The following is a 6000-nucleotide window of genomic DNA, read 5'->3' on the forward strand; positions in this document are numbered from 1 at the left end:
GGGAAAATCAGCCTCTTTGGCTTTGGGCAGTGAGTTTGAGCTTCCTGTGTCCCGTTAGCTGATGTTTTCCCCATTTTGCAGATGGGTAAACCGAGGAATAGAAATGTAGTTGCTTATTTTGAGCTCTTGAATTTATCATAGAATCATAGAATACTAGGACTGGAAGGGACCTCGAGCGGTCATCAAGTCCAGTCCCCTGCCCTCATGGCAGGACCAAATACTGTCTAGACCATCCCTGATAGACATTTATCTAACCTACTCTTAAATATCTCCAGTGATGGAGATTCCACAACCTCCCTGGGCAATTTATTCCAGTGTTTGACTATCCTGACAGTTAGGAACTTTTTCCTAATGTCCAACCTAAACCTTCCTTGCTGCAGTTTAAGCCCATTGCTTCTTGTTCTATCCTCAGAGGCCAAGATGAACAAGTTTTCTCCCTCCTCCTTATGACACCCTTTTAGATACCTGAAAACTGCTATCATGTCCCCCCTCAATCTTCTCTTTTCTAAACTAAACAAACCCAGTTCTTTCAGCCTTCCTTCATAGGTCATGTTCTCTAGACCTTTAATCATTCTTCTTGCTCTTCTCTGGATCCTCTCCAATTTCTCCATATCTTTCTTGAAATGCGGTGCCCAGAACTGGACACAATTCTCCAATTTCTGGGTGTCCATCTTGAGAAACTTAGTAATTGGGCCCTTACCAATAGTGGGTGTGTTGCAAATGTAGGCAAAAATGACTTGACCAATGTCATGTAGCAAATCAATGGCAGAAGTGGTAATAACAGGAGTCCTGACTCTCAATTTTCTGCTTCACCCTCTGATTACATTCCTTTCAACCCCTTGGGTGTGTCTAGACTACATGCCTCCGTCGACGGAGGCATGTAGATTAGCCAGATCGGCAGAGGGAAATGAAGCCGCGATTAAAATAATCGCGGCTTCATTTAAATTTAAATGGCTGCCCCGCTCTGCCGATCAGCTGTTTGTCGGCAGAGCGGGGCAGTCTGGACGCGACGCGCCGACAAAGAAGCCTTTCTTGATCGGCACAGGTATGCCTCGTGAAACCAGGTTTACCTGTGCCGATCAAGAAAGGCTTCTTTGTCGGCGCGTCGCATCCAGACTGCCCCGATCTGCCGACAAACAGCTGATCGGCAGAGCGGGGCAGCCATTTAAATTTAAATGAAGCCGCGATTATTTTAATCGCGACTTCATTTCCCTCTGCCGATCTGGCTAATCTACATGCCTCTGTCGACGGAGGTATGTAGTCTAGACACACCCCTTGAGTCTTTCTGTTGCACTCCTGCTGTACATTAGTCTCCTGAGCCATTAACATTTTTCCATTGACCTGAATGGGAGCTGAATGAAGCCCAGAGAGAACTCACAACCTTACTAAGGACATGCATGGAACAAGCTCATTGAGTTTTAATCTCTTTCCTTGGGACAGCTGCTTCCTATTACTTGCAAGACCAACAACAGAAGTGTTATAAGAGCAGGTTTAAAACAAACAAAAGGAAGTATTTCTTCACATAGCGCACAGTCAACCTGCGGAACTCCTCGCCAGAGGATGCTGTAAAGGCCAGGACTTTAACAGGGTTCAAAAAAGAGCTAGATAAAGTCATGGAGATTAGGTCCATCAATGGCTATTACCCAGGGTGGGTAGGAATGGTGTCCCTAGCCTCTGTTTGGCAGGGGCTGGAAATTAATGACAGGAAAGGGATCACTTGATGATTCCCTGTTCAGTTCACTCCCTCTGGGGCACCTGGTATTGGCCACTGTCAGCAGCCAGGATGGCAGGCTGGATGGACCTTTGGTCTGACCCAGTCTGGCCTTTTTGATGTAATACAAAACTTGTTTCAGCAAAACACTTAAGCACGTGCTTAACTTTAAGCATGTGAGAAATGCCCCCTTGATTCATTAATAACCTCGTTCACGCGCTTACGTCCCACTGACTTCAATGGGCCTCGAGCACATGCTGCAGGCAGAGCCCGTGCGCGAATGCTCGGCTGGCTCCAGAGGGATGCCCGCTACAGGAGGGTAATCGAGAAGGTTGTTGCTGGTGTGTATCCCTGGTGGAGCCTTGCGAACAGGTCACAGCCCCAGCAGGACAATTCAAAACATCCTGGTGTGAAGGAGGCAGCGTAGCAGCGGGCCCAGAAGAGCCAAGGCCGAAGCAGCCACCGGAGCAATGCAAACAGGAACACGTCTTTGAAAACATGGAAAGGCTTGATGCAAAGCTGCTGCCCCTACGTCCATTTTTCTGTTTGACTGGCTCCGCACCGGACTGTGGTTGCCTGAAACTGCCCCTTTCGGGGAAAAGGTGGGGCCACGGCTGGCCGGTACCGGAGGGGAGGGTAGGTAGAGCCTTCCCACGACTGCCTCCACGCCTGCTCGCTGAAAGATGGGGCCGCGGTGCGGCAGCCCCAGTCCTCCACGTGGCCAGGAAGAATCAGGCTGCTGGTGGGCGGGGCTTGGCTCCAAGGGCGGGGTCTTAAGCAGAAGGGGCGGGGCTGGGGCTTGCCTTTCCTAGCTGGGCTTTCCCCTGCCACCCAGGGGTGGAGTCGTCTACACAGGGGACTGGACTGGGAGTTAACGAGGAGGTCTGCTGCTCTCCCTGGCTTTGGTGGCAGTTTCCCTTCTCCCCAGGTCTGTCCTACAAACACTTAGGGACACGGTTAACTCTGCATGCCTGAGCAGCGCCATCGGGCAGCAATGGGACTGCTTGTGCACATCAAGGCAGGGGGGCGACCGCCTCTGCAGGCCCCAGGCAGGGTGTGTGTGGGGGGAGGGCCCGGCTCCGTGCCCCTGGAAGGGGCGGTGCCTCAGGCGGAAGGGGTGGAGCATAGGCAGCTGGGCCCCTCCCGTCAGAGCTGTGCGGAACAGCACTTCGGTGTCAATTTTAAGGGCCCAGGGCAATTGCCCCGTAAGCCCCTCTCTGGTCGGTGGGCCTGCCCAAAGCAGGGACCGTCGCTTGCTATTTACGCTTGCACAATGGGACGCCGCTCTCCGGGGAGGCCTCGCAATGTGATTAGAAAGCAAACCCACTTCCTGTTCATCATGACTAATCCTGACGCCCATCAAGCGCTGGACACGCACCCCACGCTTTGCAAACAGTCCCTCCATCGGGGTGCTGTCCGGGGAGCGCACAGCTGATCGAATCATACCAGGCTCAGTTTGTAGAGGGGGACACCGAGGGAGGGGACGGGCTCTCTGATGATAAATTACAGTCCTCTTTGCTGAAATGTGCCAATATTTTGCTCTGGTCTCAACAAACCTGTCTGTTTTAAGGGCAATAAAAGCTTTTACAAGCCCTGTTTTTCCTACCACTATGCTAGAATCAATCGCTAAGTATATTTTACTCATTTACTTAAAACAATAATTGGTTTCTTCTTTAACGATAACCTAACACTGTCTAGAACGGTGTCTGTCGTGTCTTTATTAGACTGTGAGACCTTTGATGGAAGGACTTTCTACCAGCCCGTAGTGGCTAGAAAACAGGCCTTAATCTTGGTTGGGGTCTGCAGCTGCCCTTAATTATTCTTATTCCTATCGAAGGGGGAGGAGTTTAATTATTAAATCCATGTTGTCACTGAGTTGTTTGATTTGATCTGGGATAATTGAGAGGGGTGTTTATTTTTTCAAGACCGAGGGCACTCACAGCCTTGGGTGGGGGCTAGCTTTTTTATAGCGCAGTAACAATCGACCGGATCAACTGTGCTGTGCGTTAGAGCAGCGTGAAATGTCATGGTGGTGACTAGCCGAGCCATTTATATGAATAATAAGAATCTCCCCAGAGGCTGAGTCCTTTGGGGAAGGTAACGTCTCTTTGCTGGGTGTGTGTATATGCAGCCTCTAGGAACAATGGGCCCCGAGGTGAGACAGTAATACAAATCTACATATATACTGTAGTGTGTATCTGTCTGTCTGTGAGTCTGTTTGTTCAAGAACTCCTCCTACATGGGAAGAGCTAGGGCCAACACATTTGGGAGGCAGCTTCCTTGCCTCCTAACTTAAAGCAAGGTCAGGGTTAGGTTGTGCCAGGACAACCGGAAGCCCCGGGAAAAGGACTGTTTTCCATAACATGCAAAGGGAGGGGCTGCTGTTCGGAGGGACGCAATATGAGAGTGGCCATTAGGGGCAGTCGGACCAGCCAGGGAGTGGCTAGCTAGGGCCGGGCTCTACCACCTTGCCTGCCCCCTCACTGAGTAAATACCTCCCCTGCCCCAAACTCTTTTCTCCCCTCCTGGCCCTCAACGACAGCACCAGAGGGTGGGGGTGAAAAAAGGCCCCTGGTGGCTGGGAGGCCTCAGGAGAGGGGAGAGAGAACAGGCTCGTGGTGGCTGAGGGGGTAGGGAGATGAGTTCCCTGGAGAGCTTGGGAGGGAGAGAGAACAGACCCCTGGCAGGTCGGGGGGAACCTCCGCCCTGAGCCCCCCAACCCTCACTCTTGCACCCCCCTCACACCTACAAGGCCCTGCCCACCCGGGCAACACTGGGTACGTCTGCTAGTAATACCTAATCTCAAATATTGCTTACAAAGTTTTGGGAGGGCCATCAAACTTCAGGTTTCAGGGTTTAAACCAGTCTAAGGGTTACAGCCGTGGTCCCCAACGCGGTGCCTGCATTTACGCGCGCCTGCCAAGTGCTTGGGGCCGGCCCTGCCCTGGGCGTGCGGCGCATGCGCGGTGCCAGTCCCGGGCGCATGCCGCATGGGCGACGCCGGCCCCAGGCGTGCAGCGAATGGGCAGCCCCGCCCCCGGGCGTGCGGCTATGGGGGGCGCCGGCCCCGGGCATGCGGCAAATGTGCGGCCCCACGCCTGGATGCATGGCGCATGGGGGACACTGGCCCTGGGCACGTGGCTATGGGGGGCGCTGGCCCCGGGCACGCAGGGAACGGGCGGCCCCGCCCCCGGACGCGCGGCACATGGGGTTGCCGTCCCCGGATATGCGGCACATGTGCGGTCCTGCCCCCGGGCACCCGGCAGCTCCAAAAGGTTGGGGACCACTGGGTTACAGGTTAGGTGGCGACCTCATGTGGGGAACAGCTTATTCTACATCCATCTAGCATGAGGTTTCGTGTAGCTCCCTGGAAGCACTGAGCCCCGATCACTGTCGGAGGCAGGATTCTGGGCTAGGTGGAACACAGGCTGATCTGTCTGACCATGCCTACGTGCCTGTGATTCACAGCTGGCTGGAAGAGCATTTCATTTGGTTTTGCAACCCCTCCGCACGCGCCCTTTAAATTCCACGCATCCAGTTTTAATGGCTGAGACTCACCCGGCTTCAGAGCTGCTCGCACCTGTGAGTGCCACACTCGTTAGCTGCGAAACTCTCCATTGTTCTAGGTTTGATCAAAATAGAAAACACCGGTACAGGTCCCTTAATAAACCATGTGCATCGATGGGTCTTTTGGAAAAAGGACGTTTATTTTCAGACAGTGCTGTTTTCTAATGAGTTTCCTGCTGCTTACCCCAAAATAACCGGAAACCCTGCCCTCTTCCTAGGTTTTAAATTAGAGGGCTCCAGGTTCAGAGTTTGTAGTTCACATCTATGGAGTGGATCCAGTCTGAACCTAGCGAACTTTGGAGAAAGTTCTGAACCCAATGTAAAAGGGTAAGGTCCCAGGAATAATTGGGTCTGATGTTTTAGTTCTGTTCATGACAGAGATATGGGGTTTGGATCCAGGGTTTGGGCTGAAATAAAATCAAATTAAATTTATTGTGCATGTGTGAGAGAGAGGGATAGGGTGGGGAGAGGAGTTGGATCTTAATGACTTGAGAAGTCTCCAGTTCTAATAAAGGGAAAAAGCTTTCTCATAGGTTCCCACATCATCGGTCAGCTCATCCCAGGCATTTGGTTGCAAGACTTTTTTTTTCTTGTAATGAATTGAATAATCACATCTGGTCCCTCGAAGCTTGAGAAAAGTTTAAAAAGTCATTAGCGCTCTCCCGGTTCCAGCATTGGCAGAACTTACTTTCCTTTCGGTCAGCAGGCAAGCTGCGTACGTG

General features: G+C 52.2%; 1 long non-coding RNA gene across 2 annotated transcripts in view; it reads right to left on the reverse strand.

Annotated features, from left to right (window-relative positions):
- The window catches only part of LOC142818755 (uncharacterized), a 36001-nt gene extending 30273 nt beyond the window's left edge, over window positions 1-5728 (reverse strand). For both annotated transcript variants that reach the window (XR_012896411.1, XR_012896410.1), the window contains exon 1: window positions 5270-5728. This is a non-coding gene — a long non-coding RNA (uncharacterized LOC142818755). The remainder of the gene's footprint in view (window positions 1-5269) is intronic.
- Window positions 5729-6000: the final 272 nt, after the last annotated feature.

The sequence above is a fragment of the Pelodiscus sinensis genome, chromosome 17 (genome assembly GCF_049634645.1).
Source record: "Pelodiscus sinensis isolate JC-2024 chromosome 17, ASM4963464v1, whole genome shotgun sequence".
In the NCBI taxonomy this organism is placed as follows: Eukaryota; Metazoa; Chordata; order Testudines; family Trionychidae; genus Pelodiscus; species Pelodiscus sinensis.